Source organism: Ambystoma mexicanum, chromosome 11, assembly GCF_040938575.1.
Source record: "Ambystoma mexicanum isolate Mex_15411 chromosome 11, UKY_AmexF1_1, whole genome shotgun sequence".
NCBI lineage: Eukaryota > Metazoa > Chordata > Amphibia > Caudata > Ambystomatidae > Ambystoma > Ambystoma mexicanum.
In genome coordinates this window covers 1,295,438,611-1,295,455,865 of record NC_090934.1, presented here as the reverse complement: position 1 = coordinate 1,295,455,865, position 17,255 = coordinate 1,295,438,611, and the positions used below count along the sequence as shown (strand labels likewise).

The following is a 17,255-nucleotide window of genomic DNA, read 5'->3' as shown; positions in this document are numbered from 1 at the left end:
TTTCGATCTTTATCAGTATTTACTTTATTTGATTGTGAACTGCACTCTTTTCTGAAGCTTACAGTGCGACTAGCAAGTTGACACCCTGACTGTGTTTTTATGCACATTTGAATGACTCTTTGCAATTAATTTGCTTGTTCTGCTTGCATTACGCAGAGTACTTACCTTTAATTTTATTATGTTTGACAGAGTCAGCACAAGGTTATTAATTTGCTTAATGTGCACTGGGGTTAATAACTTTTCCGTGTATTCGGACCGCCTTTACAAATGGTGGCCGGCATCTCCAAGATGGAGGAATCACTTTACGGCGGACGTATTTGAACGCTCCGACATATACAGATCTCCGTGGCAAAGCTGGATGCGTTGCCATGGATAACGTCTTTGTTAGAGTTGATAAAATGGCGTTCATGGGCCCTCTTTCCATTCTTGCCGACATGTGTTATTTTCTTGCCGTAGAATCAAGGTAAACCAGAAGTATCTTAGGTCCTTTACTGCTGTGTTAGCAAATGTGCTATGTAGGAAAGGTAATACCAGGTCACTCCACGTTTCGATCCGCTTTAAAAGATGTTTGGTTTCGTTTTGATGGCTTACTTTCTATTAACACACGCTAGCGTTGAGTACGCATTGTCCGGCATTTGAATTTATTTTCTATCACGTTTCTGTCTTAAACCCTAGCCCATGAACATTTATGAATACAGTGAGATGTCACATTAACTTGAGACAGCACATTATGTTATTGGCACGGTATTTACACGTAACAGTGGTTCATTGGCCGCAATGTCGATTTGCTGAATGACAAGCGCTCTGTTATAGTGAAGTTTGAAATTACGTTTACCTGTTTTCAGATTGAGTTTGGGGGATCTTTTGGATTGGTTCATCGCAATCTGGGCAAGCGCTATTGTGGCGTTTTCCTTGAACTTATTTTGTTGATCAATTGTTCTCATTGACGCAAATATTACTTATTCATTAATCACCAACACTTTCTGCTTCTCTCTCATTCTTTTGTGCTGTCTCTCCTATTGTTTCATGTCATTTTGTGGGTTGTTTTTCGCTATAATGTGTTTAATACTTTTTGATACGCTTTTTTATACCCTTGCATCCTCCCCTCAACCAACCCTTGTTTTTCTGTCTATTTATCAATCTTGTGATTTGATAATGCTCATTGTGGCATGATGCTTTAACTTTTTTGTTACTCTATGAATGTATCTTTGCTGTTGTCACACACTTTTTGACAATTTTTGTTATTTGTATGTGATGTCAAACCAGCCCAGATTTGAAAAAGGCTCAGAGCGAGCCGAAACATGTTATCGTTTATGGGCTCTACTTCACCATTTAATGTGTGACAATACAACACAATTAAATGATCATATAACTGGTGGCGCTGAGTCCTGGATTTTTTTCTTTTCTACATTCCTTGTGGTGACGTTTAGGCTTTACTACCGTCTGGTTCCAGAGACCTGCGACATCCATGTACTCACAGATACAATATTTCATCAGTATTAGTTTTTCGACTTCGTAGTTTTGGGATTATAAGGTGTCGCCCTACAGAGCAACTTACCACAAAGCCAGACTTTCCATCTTTCATATCCAGTGTTGCCATGTAGTCTCCCCGCTTTAGCCCGGCATCCCAGTGAATGCAAGGATTAAATTCAAAACCCTCTGCATTGTCCACAAGGCTTTCTGGGGCCTGGGTCCAAAATAACTTCAGCTATCCCTCTGCAAATACCTCCCCTCTCGAGCTCTTCGCTCCTCTACCTCCAACTCACTCAGGGTCAGTCGTTTTTCTAAGAAACAAGCTGTGGGTAGATCTCTGTCTTCGACTGGGGCCTCCCTCTGGAACAGCCTCCCTGCCACTCTAAAACTTGAGGAGAACCATCTCCGGTTCCGGAAGCACCTCAAGACCTTCCTCTTTTCTTCTGCCTTCGCTCCCCCTCTCCCCTGCTGATCTGTTCTCTCTTGGCACCGTGCACCTGGACACCCTCTGTCTTTTGGGCCCAGGTACCTGCTCATCCTGCCAGCCTCCCGCACTGCCTCCGGGCCACCCCTTGCACTGGGGTCTGTATCTGTACCCATACAGCCCCCCCTTTTTCTTCCTGCACTTATCAGACCTACCCTGTCTGCTGCCTTAAACCTAGCACTTGCAAATTGCTGGCTGCATTACCACTGTTTGTTGCCTTTATTATTTATTTATTGTTATTTATCTGTTTCTCCTCTGCTTCGCACTTTCCACCTCTCCCCCCTTCCATGCACTTTTCCCCTCCCCCTTCTCCCATGCACTTGCACGTTCTCAATGTCACTGGGCCTAGTAAGATCGCTGTTTTGTTCTCCCCTGTTCCCCTCCCTTGCCTTGTCGCGCTCTGAAACACTTGTGTACGAGCGCGATAGAAATAAAATATCAATCAATCAATCCACCGCCAGTACCTTGGTGAATACCCTTGGAGCAGATGCTATTCCGAAGGGTAGCACACTCAATTGCTAGTGCTGGTTTGCTATTTTGAAACGCAAGAGGTTTCTGTGCGCTGGGATCATTGAAATATGAAAATAGGCATCTTTCATATCCAGTGTTGCCATGTAGTCTCCCCGCTTTAGCCTGGGGATTACCTCTCGTAGCGTTGCACAGAAGCAGAATTTCTGTGGCTTTACATAAGTGTTTGCAGGGCGTAAGTCTAACACTGGGCGCATTCTTTGGCACAGAGAAGTAGGTTGAGTATATACCTTTGTTTACCTCGTTTGCTGGTACAATCTTTATGGCGTTCTTGCATAGCAGCGCACTGACTTCCTCGAGAAGGATGAGTTCTCTCGTTGATCTTCTTTGATGCCTGGGATGGCTTTTGGATGAGCCTCACACAATAACCTCCAGCTACTGTCGATAACACCCACTTGTCTGTGGTGATTCCCTCCCATGCGTGGGTGAAGTGTGAGATGCACCCTCCTACTGGAGAGGCATGGGAGGGGACCTGTAACAGGCTGTCATTGTTTAGGAGGTGTACCTCCACCTCTAGATGTAGAGGACCTCTCCCACCCATAAGATCGGCGCCGGCCTCTTTGGTATCCATGTGAGGCTTGGCCCTGGTTGTTATTCCAGGAAGAGCCCTGACCCTGTCTGTAACAGGATCCTCTTTCAGAGTTTTGGCCACAAAACTGACGAAAATGGCCTCTCCCTCTCTGGCCTGGTGGTTTGTTCGTCAGCTGGCCCGGAGATTTTAGGGTGTCATATTCTTCCTTGGCAGACTTTACTGCGTCTTCTACGGCCTTGCCGAATAAGACTGTCGGTTACACCGGCATATAAAGTAGCATAGCCTGGGTCTCACGTTTAAAGCCGATTGGCGTGGCGCTTTATTATTGTCCCTTCGGCAATAATCCTGCCCGCATTGTCTGCAGCATCTAGATTGTTCTTAAGAATGCAGCTGGATGTTGCTTTGCCTTCCGCTGCTACGAGGGCTTGTTGTAACTTTAGAGGCTCAGGGGCAGATGCTATCAGGGTAGTAATTTTGTCCCATTTGTGGCCATTATAACTTGCCAACAGCATCAAATTGTTGGCAATCCTTGTTTGGAAAGCTGCCAAAGTAGCTACTTTCCTACCCATTGTGTAGAGTTGTTTGCTCTCCTTATCTGGGGGTGTCTCTGAGGAGGCTAACAGTGCCCCTGCCCTTTTTCGGGTTGTGGTAACCACAAGCAAATCTGGCTTGAGCTGGACCCTAATGTAGAGTGGGTCAGAAGGCGCTGGGCGGAAAAAAATGTCAGCCCGCATGTTTACTGACCATGTCTGGTTTGGTGTCTCCAGGGAAGGTTGAATCCTTCTTTGGACAGATTGTAGAATTGGGATGAATTGAGTGGCAACCTTCTTGTCCCCCAATATATCTACAATGTCTTTGTCTGGCTGAGTTTCTTGGGTTTGTATACCAAAGTGTTCAGCTGCTTTGATTAACATGTCATTATGGAGAGGAGGATTGTCCACTGGCAAATCCTGCTGAATTGGTGAGGCAAGGTTATACACCACCTCCTCCTCCTCATCATCATCATCATAATAAGGATCAGTCGCTTGATGGGTCTCATTATGATCTGTGTCTGTGTGAACATCATACAGATCACTTTGTATCGGTTGGGCTGGACTAGGGATAGGGAGAGTATCAAGTTGAGCTTTTTTTTGCTGGGGGCTGGGAGGTGGAAGCCTCAGCTGTACTGTAGGAGGTGTGCTTTGAAAATGTTGGTATGCCTGTGTTTTTTCCCCGAAGAAATTGCCCATAAAAGTCAGAGTCTGAGGCTGGCCTTTATTCTTTAAGGCTTCTGCCAAAGAACCTTCCTCCTGTGGGACAGAGTGTTTCTCTCTGTGAGTAGGGGTAGGCTTGTCCTTACTACGCTTATCTTTCTGATTGGGACTCTTGGATTTTAGCAGGCTCTCAGGGACATGTTTTTTCACTAGGTGTGATAAACTAGTGTTTTTGGAGCTTACAGCAGTTTTCGACGTGTGATGTTGACCTTCGACCATGGGGCGGACCGAAGCCTCGTCTCTCGACGTTCTGTCATTGTTTTGGGGACAGTGTCTTGCTTGTCATTAGATTTGTGGGGCCTGTCATGGGGCGATCGAGACCTCAAGTGCCCAGAGGACAGGGATTCTGAAGACCTCCCCCTTGACGACACCATGTGTGGGCGTTTGGTCAACAATATCGATTCCTTGCCCCGGGATGTGTGTTTAGTGTTGGGGTTGTGGTAGTTGGTAGTGGGTAGTGGTTTTGCCGCCGGGTGTCGTCCCCATAACAGAGCTGCCGACCTGTGTTTTGGGGTCGGAGGCCTGCACTTGGGAACCTAACGGTACCCCATCGCCTTCGCTGTCTGTAAAGACCGCGACACTGCCATCACTGAAGGCTCCCTCCACGTCCATGTCGGCCTCAGCCTGCATGGCGTGATGGGCCCAGCGTTTGGTTCTCCGGTCTCGAAGAGTTTTTGGTTTGAAGTGCTAGCAGGCTTGACAATTCCCCTCGTCTTGATCTCACGCTAGACACAAGTTGCACACATGGTGCTTGTCACAGGGATATATATTTAATTATTTTATTGCATGTGGGGCATCATTTAAATGGGGTATTCTCCATGTTTAAGGGGAATGGCAGCCAGGCGAGAATGGGAAAAGAGGGGAAAATGCATTCTACAATGACTCCCCCCCCACTCTCCCTACTGTTAATGCCTAGGCCTGGTGCAGCCTTCCAAGGCCAACAGGGTTCGTCGAGTCTGGAATTCATCCGACGGTCGTCTTTCCCACTGCGTCGATGAAGTAGTCGAAGTCAGTTTTGAAAAGGACAGACAGAAAGAGTATACTAAAAGAGTATACTACACTTAATTTGTCATAAGCAAATGGCGTTAGCCGAAATGAACTCCACGATAAGTGCCCGCTCACAATGGTGGAAAAAAACAATCTGAGGGACCTTGACGCGTGAAGGACCATGGGTACAGTGGACGTCACACTAGGGATAGTATTACTGGCACACCCTGTCGACATCCCTTTTCGAGTTTCGAAAACAACTGTAATACTCTGCATCTTGCACTAGAGGTCGAACCTATGCATAGCATGTGATCCAAGCAGAATCCACAAGCCTCAGAATTATATATATAGCTCACAGGTAGGCACCCCACTATGGGTTGCACACTTCTGTAGTTATGTACAAATACAAAAAGCCTTTACTGATGACTAAAGTAGGGGGGAAAGGTTGTTTGCATAATAATTATTTCACTACAGATCCCATAATTCTTAGATACAGCATTAGAAATTTAATTGGATTCACCTGAAGTGAAAGGCAACACAGCCTCCCTGAAGAGTGTTGGGACATGAAAGCGCTAGGAGGAGGAGAACAGCAGCCCAAATGCAGCATAAGGGATCCAGCCCTGTGAATATTTGATGGAGGAGAACAGCAGCACCAATGCAGCATAAGGGATTTAACCCTGTGAATATTTTTGCAACAACTGGGATCTAACCCAAGTGAATTGGACACTTTGCGATTTAACCCATTTATTCTTTTTCTTTTTCTTTTTTCATGTAGTATATTGGCCAGGAATTGGAGTGTGCGCTTCACCCCTCTTTTTTTTACATGCATAACATGCATAGGCCTTTTATTAATATGGCAGCTCAGAACACCATTATGTTGGTCTTCAAAAGTCCAATCCCTTGCTAATGAGAGTCACAGAGTTTTTAAGAGCTACAAAAGGTTCTGGTACAGTCACACGTGAGTCACCCTTATAGAGGCCAGCAAGATCAGAACCAAAATTAGTTGGTAGAAAGTGACTTAAGTCAAGTTGTAGGCATTTGAGAAAGCAGTGTCACGGACCTGACCAGCACAGACCTGGGCCAGACCTGGAGAGTACTAAGGTAAGCAGAATGGGGTAGGGGTTGTTAGAAAGATATAAGCTATCTAAGCCCCCGAAGGTCCCTCAAAGGTAGGAACAACCCCAGCCTCTCAGGAATCGCTGTGGAAGATTTGCCGCACTATTGTGGTGGTTTTCTTCAGGCTCCTAATGATATCTTGGATGGTGATAAAAGCACCCTGGATCAGTCCCAAAAGATAGTAGAGACCCTCACTGTCAGGTTTTTCAACTCTACATAGTATCACCCTTAAAACAAAAATGTTTTAAAATTTCTCGCAGAGAGATGAAGAAGCTGAAGAACAAGTTACTTTCTTACCTGGTAACGTTCTTTCGATGGGATGGTCCGACGACGTATTCCATATCTATGACAGGTAATCACCACAGCTGTGCTGCTTCGGAAACCTTTCCGGCGTCTGCGTCCTGCGTCGATGACGTCGATGCGCCGACGTCGAGGACCTCCTCCGACGTCCGACGTCATCCGATGTGATAAGTAGGACGCACGACGCCTGTAGCCTCAGTTGTAGTTTTTTCCCCCAGAACGTGTGACATAAGTCAACTGCCAGTCAGACACAAAGCCTTGCGGAACGTAAGCTGCAATCGCAAAAGAAATTCTGCAGCGGGGAAGGCAGGGCGGGAGCGATATGGAATACGTCGTCGGACCATCCCATCGAAAGAACGTTACCAGGTAAGAAAGTAACTTGTTCTTTCGAGGGGATTGGGTCCTCCGACGTATTCCATATCTATGACAGACTCCCAAAGCAGTACCAGAGCAAGGAGGAGGGAAAGAATTTATAAACAAAATTTATAATAGCCAATCAAATAGCAGAGCAAAGGACCGCCTTGCCAAAGGCCAGATCCTGCCCTCTGATGGAATCGAGGGAATAATGCCGTACAAATGTATGTACTGAAGCCCAGGTGGCTGCATCACAGATGTTGCGAATAGGAACACCCCTCTGCAGGGCAGTAGACGCAACCATACCCCTGGTAGAATGGGCCCGCAAGCCAGCCGGTGGGTCCTTACCCGCCAAGCGGTAACACTCCGATATGGCCAAAATAATCCAGCGGGACAAAGTCTGTTTCGTCACAGCTTGCCCCAAACGCTTACCAGCGTAACCAATAAAGAGTTGATCGTCCACTCTGACCCGGGACATGCGTGAAACATAAAAGCTTAAAGCTCTCCTAGGATCAAGCCTATGGAGCCTCTCCTCTTCCTTACCAGGATGCGGAGGAGGATAGAATGCCGGAAGAACAACCTTCTGGGCCAAATGAAATTCCGTCACTACCTTCGGAAGAAAAGAAGGACGAACACGAAGGACAACCCTGTCCTTGTGGAAAACAGTGAAGGGTGGCTTAACTGAAAGTGCCTGTAACTCACTCACTCTGCGAGCGGAAGTAACCGCAACTAAAAACACAGTTTTCAGAGTTAACAGCCTCAAAGGGCAAGAATGTAAAGGCTCAAACGGAGCACCCATAAGAAACCTAAGAACAAGGTTTAAATCCCAACCAGGCACCAGGAAAGGTGACGGAGGGAACACATTAGTGAGCCCTTTCAGAAACTGTGAAATTAAAGGGATCTTAAAGTAAGAACACTCATCAGACGAGCGCTTAAAGATGGACAGCGCCGCCAGGTAACCTTTAATGGTACCCACTTGCAAGCCCCTGTGGGCCAAAGAAAGCAAAAAGGACAGAACCATGGGGATGTCACATGCAAAAGGATCCACATTCCGAACTCTGCACCAGTCGCAGAACTTACGCCAACGGCAACGGTACAGAGACTTAGTTGCTGGCCTTCGGGCCGAAAGCAACACCTCCATCACGTCTTCAGGGAGGTCCCAATCCCTATACCTCAACCTTTCAGAAGCCAAGCGTGAAGGTTGAGGGATCTGACCTCTGGATGGAGAACCAGACCCCCCTCCCGTGAGAGCAGATCGTCTCGGTAGGGAAGACGACGTGGAGGGCAGATGGACAAGTCGAGAAGGTCCGGGTACCACGTCCTCCGAGCCCACGCCGGAGCAATGAGGATCATCCGGGAACCGAACTTCCGTAACCTCCGCAGCACTTGCGGGATGACGGGGACTGGAGGAAACGCGTACAGCAGCAGGAACGACCAATCCACCACGAACGCGTCTCCTAAGGCTCCTTTTGGAGGAAATTCCCGCGAGCAGAACCTCTCGCACTTCCGGTTGACACTGGAGGCGAAGAGATCCACTTGAGGGGTCCCCCAAAGGGCGAAGATCTCCAGGAGAATCTCCTGAGCCAACTCCCACTCGTGAGAGATCGCGCTCTGCCTGCTCAGAGCGTCCGTCGTCACGTTTTCGACTCCGGCCAGATGAACTGCCGAGACCGAAACTTCCTGCTGGATGGCCCAGAACTCGAGCTGCATCGCCTCCCTGCACAGAGGAAGTGACCCTGCCCCTCCTTTTTTGTTGAGGTAGTGCATGGCCACCGTGTTGTCTGTCAGGATCAGGACATTCCTCCCTCGCACAGTCGGCAGAAAAGCCTTCAGGGCTAGCCTGACGGCCCTCAGCTCCAACAGATTGATATGGAGTCTGGACTCCGACGGAGACCAACGACTGCTGACTGTCAGCCCGCTGGCATGAGCTCCCCATCCCGTGAGGGATGCATCCGTCACGATCGTCACCTCCGGCCAGGGAAGCCAAAACAGAGCCCCCTTCATCAAGTTGCCGTCGACGGCCCACCACAGAAGGTCCTGGGCGACCGAGGGCGGCACCTGAATAGGGTCCGACATCCTGCCGGAGGACTGCGACCATTGCATCTTGAGTGCCCACTGCAAAGATCTCATGCGCAGGCGAGCCTCTGGCACCAGAAGAATGCAGGATGCCATGAGGCCGAGCAACCTCAAGAACTCGAACGCTGGGAGCGTCTGGGCATGCTGAAACATGTGCACCATCTGCTGAATGTGAAGAGCCCTCACCTGGGGAGGAAAACACTGCCCCAGGGAAGTGTCGAGCACTGCTCCGATGTACTGGAGCCTCTGCGTTGGCGTCAAATGGGACTTCTTTAAATTGAGGGAGAAGCCCAGCCTGTGAAGGGAGTGGCAGGTGATGGACAGATGATCCAGGACTTGCTCGGGAGAGCTCCCCCTGATCAACCAATCGTCCAGGTAGGGGTAGACGTGAATCCCCCCTTGCCTGAGATGCGCTGCCACCACCACCATGAGCTTGGTGAAAACCCTCGGGGCGGAGGTCAATCCGAACGGCAGGACACGAAACTGAAAGTGCGAGTCGCCAACCGCGAACCTCAGGTACTTCTTGTGCTTGGGATGGATCGGCACATGGAAGTAAGCATCCTTGAGGTCGAGTGACACCAACCAGTCCTGAAGCTGAAGGGCCTGGAGGACTTGAGAGAGAGTAACCATCTTGAACTTGTCCTTCCTGAGGAGTTTGTTCAAACCGCGCAAGTCCATGATGGGTCTCAATCCCCCGTCTTTCTTGGAAATCAAAAAATAAGGGGAATACCATCCCTTGTTCCTCTCCGCTACAGGCACCAGTTCTATAGCGCCTTTCACCAGCAGGGCTTGAATTTCCTGCGCAAGGAGCGGATCCGGACACTTCAAAGAGAGGTTCCCCGGTGGATTGTCGCGAGGCCTGTGCCGAAAGGGAAGACAGTAGCCGTGGGCTATGATCTCCAGAACCCACACATCTGAAGTAATGGCTTGCCACTCTACAAGATGCTGCGCCAGCCTTCCCCCAACCGGCGAAACATGGGACATGGCCTCATGACTGAGTAGGAGCGGCTGCGGCGTTACCTGAGGGCAAAGAGGCAACTGCCCGAGCGGCCTTGGCGCCACGGGAATCCTGTCGTCCACCTCTGGTACCCCTGCGCTGGCCTCTTTGACTGCCAGCCCCTCTCGCTTTACCGAAGGACGAGTAATAGCGAAAGGAACCACCCCTCCACTGCTGTCCCCTAGGACGAAAAGGCGGAGGTTGGCGAACTGCAGCGCCCAACGACTTCGCTGCAGCTTTTGAGGTCTGCAACCTCAAAAGCCTTGCTGCCAAAAAGGTGTTCACCGTCAAAGGGCATGTTGAGGAGCCGGGATTGCACATCAGGAGCAAACCCCGACTTCCGCAACCACGCAAACCTGCGTATCACGGTGCTCGCCGCCATGGACCTACTGACGCAATCAGCCAAGTCCAGACCCGACTGAACGGACTCACACATGGCATCCTTACCATCCTGGACCATAGCAAGGAAACCATCCCGTTCATCCCCTTCGGGAATATGTTCAGCCGCCAACGCAACACAGTTCCACAGAGTGTGCGCGAAACGTGACAAGGCACAAATGGAGTTGGCCGCCTGAAGCGCCATACCACCAGAAGAAAACACTTTCTTCGCCCAGCCATCAAAACGCTTGTCGTCCCTATCAGGAGGGATGGTAGGGTACGACGCCTGCTTTGCCGGGGCCGTGGCCGCCTGCACCACCAAACATTCAGGAGTGGGGTGCCTGGTCAAGTAGCAGGGGTCGCTACTGGCTGGACGGTATTTACGCGACAAGGACTTGCCCACCGCCGGGAGACTCTCCGGAGCAGTCCAAGCCGCTGCCACCCTTCTCTGTAAAGCCATATGGAACGGCAGTACCGGGTCAGTTGGGGGACCAACATCAAGGATGTCCGTCAGGTCATCCTGCACAAACTCCCCTGGGGGAGCAGACCATCCCAGATACTCAGAAACCCTAGCCATAAGGCGCCGGTAAGAGGAATCGGCATGGGAGCCAGGCTCAGGCCGACAAAATTCCACCTCCGGAGAGGTGTCCAGTCCACTGGCATCATGCAGAGACTGCCTCAAATCGTCAAACTGACTATGGCCCGAGACAATGTCATCTGGCACCTGACGAGGAACCAGGCCATCAAAATCCTCATCCGCCTCTGAAATATATTCCAGGTGGCGAAAAGAAGGCACCCGAGAGTGCTTGCTCTTAGCCAGAGCCTTCCTAGGGGGTACACCCGAGACACGGGGCACTTCCGACACAAAAGGCGTCGATGGCGTCGAGCGAATCGGCGCCGCCGTCGAGAAAACCGGCAACGGCGCCGAGAGGATCGGCGTCGACGTCGAGGAAATCAGTGTCGACGTCAGATGCAGCGCCTCCAGTATCGGTGGCGTCGACACAGCCCTCGAAGCCGGAGCCCCGAGCGTGTCCCTCGACGACCTGATCGTCGACGGTTTCGACGACTTCCTCAGAGCCGGAGCCTCGAGAAAGCCTGTCGACGCCCTCGACGCCACAGGCGTCGATGTCTTCCTCGAAGACATCACAGGTGCACACGGTCTCGATCGCGTCGAGGACCGGGACCTGGAACAGGTACGGCGAGAACGAGCCTCCTTGTCCGAACGGGATCTCTCCCGTGACTCGCGCCGACCACTCTTGCGAGCGGTGGCTCTCGACCTCACACGGCCGACCCCACTCGGGGGCGCGGACGGTTGAGTACCCTGCGACTCAAGAATTGCCAACATCATCTTCCCGAAGGAAGCCCATTCCTCCGGCGTCGCACGGCTAGAGGGGTAACCGACGGGCCGGGCAGAGTCCTCCGAAGAGGACCTGGAAGGCGACCGGTGTCGGCGCTTCCGAGAATGCCTCGAAGAGGCGGAGGAGTGGCGAGACCGACTCCTAGAAGAAGACCGACGAGACTTCCGACGATGACGCGGAGAGTCACCCCTCGAATCATCCGTCGAAAGCCCCGCCGACTTCGACTTCCGGGGCTTGGACACCCGACCTACCGACAATTTCTTCTTACGCTCGCGTAAGGCCTTGGACGTGAGCGACAGGCAGTCGATACAGTCATCCGTGTCGTGGGCCTCCCCGAGGCACCAGAGGCAGGCGTCGTGCGAGTCAGTCACCGACATCTTGGACCCGCACTCCCCGCACTTCTTAAAGCCCGGACGCAGGGTTGACGACGCAGTGGAAGACATTGTCGAAGAAATACACAAACGAACAGGTTCGAAGAACCAGAAAGAACAGAACTCCAAAGAGTCGAGGCTTAGAACCGAGAAACACGAAGCAACACATTCGCGGAAAAAACGGAACTGAGGCTACAGGCGTCGTGCGTCCTACTTATCACATCGGATGACGTCGGACGTCGGAGGAGGTCCTCGACGTCGGCGCATCGACGTCATCGACGCAGGACGCAGACGCCGGAAAAGTTTCCGAAGCAGCACAGCTGTGGTGATTACCTGTCATAGATATGGAATACGTCGGAGGACCCAATCCCCTCGAACTTCTTTTTTCTGGACTCAATACACAAGTCACAACCGAAACCGGTGAACCCATTAAATCATTGAGGAAACTTTTCCAATTACAGGAGAAACTTCTTAAACAAGAACTATCCCGCTAGTGGGAAATCAAATCTTTGGAAAAATATTTACAAACTGGTCGCATACCACGAGGACTACGAATTTGCATCTTCTGTCATGAAACTCTGATACTGCCCCCTATGGGTGACTTGGTCACTCTGGCGCCGTATCACGGCAACCAGCAGGACCCCTCAACATGGAGGGTGCTGTGTGGGAACTGCCGTATAGTTCCCGGGACTTTCCTTCGTTTCCTTGATAAGCGCCATGCCCCCGCGGCTCGGTGCATCTCATCGCTCAGTAGTTACCGTGCTCTGTGCATCTCTGAATCTACTACTCCTCTCCCATTCATTTTCGACTCTTCGCCGATACCATATTATTCTGAACCCTTTCCCCCTTCTTTTCCGCCCCACCTGGAGTCGCGGCTCTTGCTGCCCCTTTTCCCTTTTACCGTGGTTGCCTTCGGACCGCTCCTGACTTGTTCCCCGGGCTTCCAGCTGCCTCCCTGGCATTCTCAGTCTCTCTGTGGGCCCCTCCTGGGATTTGGAGCAAACTTCCTGGATTGACCGACCGTACTCACCCAGGCTGAAGGCCCGTCTGACTTCTGTCATGGCCACAGGCCCCAGAACACAAAAAACACACCATCTAGTGATGGGGGCAATGGGTCACTTGACTCACTTATGTCCCTTTGGGACCCATAGACACAGGGGCCCTGGCTGGACTCAGTCCTGGCGCCTTTGGCCTTAGGCGCCAGGCTCAAATAGAGATGTGAGCAGGAACACTTTATTTCAGTGCAAGAGTGCTTTTATTTTACAAGAACTTTCCAGGAGTAGAAAGCCTTTATTCCAGAGAACATCCTCATGTGCTGACTCATCATGTGTGGCTCCCTAGGCCTGGTCTTCATGTGCTGACTCATCTGGTGTGGCAGACAGGCTGAACCTGGTGGGCGTGGCTTCAGAAGCTCAGCTATATAAGCTGCTCCTCCTTCAGGCCGGTGCTTCGCGTTACTGTGCACTCGAGTACAACGTAACACTCACTGCCGCCTGGACCTGGTTTACCTACCCTTGAAACCAGGCGTTCTCCTGCATACTCACCTCCAGGAAACCGGTGCTTCATCGCTTCATCTGCAGACTCATCTCCTGACATCCAGTGATCTTGATCCCGACGCCGCAGCACCACGCTCTGCATCCACAAACTCAGACCCTGTGAAGAAGAAAGACAAGCTTTGTTCCTCGTTCTCTCTGGCTGCCGCATCGAGCTCTGTAGCTTCTGCCGTGCTGGCAACATCACCTGCAAGGGAAGAAAGCAAAAGAGCAAACATCAAAAACGGAACGGACAGCAATACAAGACAACAAACTTTACAATACAACAAAAACAGACGAGGAAAGACAAAGGCAAACAGGAACACTTACCTGAAGTATAGTGGCTTAGCCGCAGCGGGACTGGACTACCACGTGCAAGGGACCAGTGAAGGAACTTGGTCCAGATCATACAAGCGCCCCTGCCAGAAGGAGCAGGACGGAGTGCTCGCCAAAACTAATCAACAGGAGCAGTCCCTGAGCAGCATCACCTATTACTACCAGTCATCACATAAGCGCAGAGGGCAAAGTTGGACCTGAGCGACCTCACCCCCTGGAGGTCTGCAACCGTGCCCCAACGCCTCCGCAGAGACCAGGTGAGCGTAACAACTTCCCAACACGGTGGTGTCGGGGGAATCATGCCCCTACCCTCATGTGACCCGCTCTTCCAAGAAAAGAGAGAAACCAGAAACTCTGTAAAGATCACCAAGACCTCCACAGGTGAGTCAAGGTGTCCAACATGAGTTTGAGAAGCCAGCAACATAACCCCTTACCAAAGATGGTTCCCGCTCTCCAGGACCTCTTGCAAGGTATGCAGGAGTTATCGACCGAGGTCCAGAATCTAAAAGCAGAAAATGCAGCCTTGAAGCAGCTTGTACTATCCCGAGACTCGGCTTACCAGGAAAGCGCCTCAGTGGGTGGCATCGTGGATAAGTATGACGGCGCTCCAAAGACGCGCCGCTCCTTCCTGGGCTCCTGCATGGTCCACTTCATGTTTAAGCCATACTATGTTTTCACTCATAGGGCCAGGGTAGGATTTCTGATATCCCATCTTTCTGGGAATGCCCTAGCTTGGGCTACTCCTCTGGTTTCCGCAGAGAACCTGTTGTTGGACAACTATGATGGTTTCATTGTAGCATTCAAGACTATGTTCGACCACCCAGACCAGGTGTACTCCACTCAAGAGAAGCTGCTGGAGTTCCAGCAAGGCACCCAAGATAGGTTATCCTATGTCACTCGATTCAAGCAGCTCGCCAAGGAAGCTGACTGGACTCCTAAAGCATGTTTTACCCTATTCCGTCGCGGCTTGAACGAAGAGGTCAAGGATGAACTGGCCAGGATAGCCCGTCCAGGGTCCTTCCAGGCCCTTTTGGATATGTCATTACAGATTGATTTCCGAATCCAGGAGAGAAAGGCAGAAAGGAAGAAGACACAGAGCCCCCAACAGAAATCAGCACCGGTTTATCCCCTTCCCAGGGATCTGCCTTCACACCTTCCACTGAGCCAGAACCCATGCAGCTGGGTACCATCTGAGGACCCCTGACTTCTCAGGAAAGGATTCGCAGATTTGACAGCGGTCTGTGCATGTTTTGAGCATCAGACAAGCACCTGATGAGAAATTGTCCCATAGCTCCTCCTAGGCGTTCGGTAAACACCAGCTCCTGATCCTGAACGGAGGCAGGAACCTGCTCTGCCCTTCTTTCCCTGGATCCCTCTACAAGATGTGGTTCTTCAAGTGACCCTAACTTCCACCAAAAAGGATTCACATTCGGTCCTGGCTCTGGTGGATTGGGGAGCTATGGGCGTATTTATGGATGATGAATGGGCCAAAAGGCACACGTTCCCAATAGAACCCAAGGACACCATAAAGGCAGTCGAAGGAATAGATGGAACTCCCTTATCTTCCACACCTATTACCCAGCAAACCGCGGGAATCCTGCTCTACAGCCGCAGCCATCAGGAACACCTATGATTTGACATCATAAAGGCGGCTCACTATCCAGTGGTCCTGGGCATGCCATGGTTACAAAAACATAACCCCTACATTAATTGGGCAGCAGGATCGCTGTTTCTAGGATCTGAATTCTGTCTATCGCATTGTCTGTCTCAGAAAGCACACCTTACCATAGCCACGGACAGTGGAATACCAGACTACCAATCACTTTCCATGTCCAATATCAATCAAGCACCGGAGGCCTACCATCGGTTTTCGGATTTTTCTCATCAGCAAAGGTGCAATCCTTGCCTCCTCACAGACCAGAGGATTGTGCCATCAATACCTTAGATGATGTAGTTGTTCCTTTTGGCAGAATGTTAATTCTTTCAGAACCTGAGAAAAAGGCCCTACGAGAATACCTGGACACCAACCTCACTAATGGAACCATCCATCCTTCCAAATCCCCAGCAGCAGCCTCCTTGTTCTTCGAGCCCAAAAAATATACTAAAGAACTTCAACCTTGTCTGGACTACAGGGGCTTGAACCAGTGTCCCCGGAAAGACCGTTACCCCTTGCCACTTATTTCGGATATACTGGAAGCCCTTCGAGGTGCTGTGATATTCACCAAGTTAGATTTACGAGGAGCCTATCACCTGATCCGAATAATGGAAGGCGATGAATGAAAGACCGCCTTTCGAACACCCTTTGGACACTTTAAATACCAAGTCATACCTATTGGTCTCGCTAATGCTCCTGCCATCTTCCAGTGCTTCATGAACCGGGTCTTTTCTGACATGTTGTTTCTTTTTGTTATAGTCTATTTGGACGATATTCTGGTGTATTCCAACGATCCAGCCCTGCATCAGGAACACGTCTCTTCGGTTCTACAACGACTACGGGAGCATCATTTGTTAGCGAAACCCGAGAAGTGTATTTTCCATGTGTCCATGGTATGCTACCTAGGATTCATCCTGAGCCCTCAAGGGGTGGTAATGGATCCGACCAAGGTTGAAGCTATTACTTCCTGGCTTGTCCCGTCCTCTGTCAAACAGATACATTCCTTCCTGGGCCTTGCAAACTTTTACAGGAAATGTATACCCACATTCTCCTCCATTGTTCAGCCTATAGAGTCCTTACTAAAGAAAGACATGCCCTTTCGGTGGTCCTCCACACAAGAAGCTGCCTTTCAGACACTGAAGGAGATGTTTACACAGGGACCCATCCTGGCCCAACCGGACACGACTAAGCCCTTCCTGGCGGAGACTGATGACTCGAAGTACGCTATAGGGGCAGTTCTCAAGCAAGAAGCCGGAGATCATCAAGAACACCCTATAGCATACCTATCCCGGACATTGCTTCCCTGTGAGACACATTACTCAGTCCTGGAAAAGGAACTGCTTGCCATCCGACAAGCCTTTTAAAAATAATGGCACCCCCCTCCTTCTGGGTGCAAAACACCCAGTGCTGGTGCGAACCGACCATCGGGACCTGCAGGTCCTACAATCCATGGAGTGCAGAAATAGCCATGAGGCAGGTTGGGCCTTCTTCTTTGCCCAATATCAGTTCCGTATTCAACATATCCC

At 50.6% G+C, this 17,255-nt stretch overlaps 1 protein-coding gene across 3 annotated transcripts in view; it reads right to left on the bottom strand.

Moving 5' to 3' along the window:
* Window positions 1-17,255, bottom strand: part of SECISBP2L (SECIS binding protein 2 like) — a 1,017,636-nt gene that overhangs the window by 291,173 nt on the left and 709,208 nt on the right. The window lies entirely within an intron of this gene.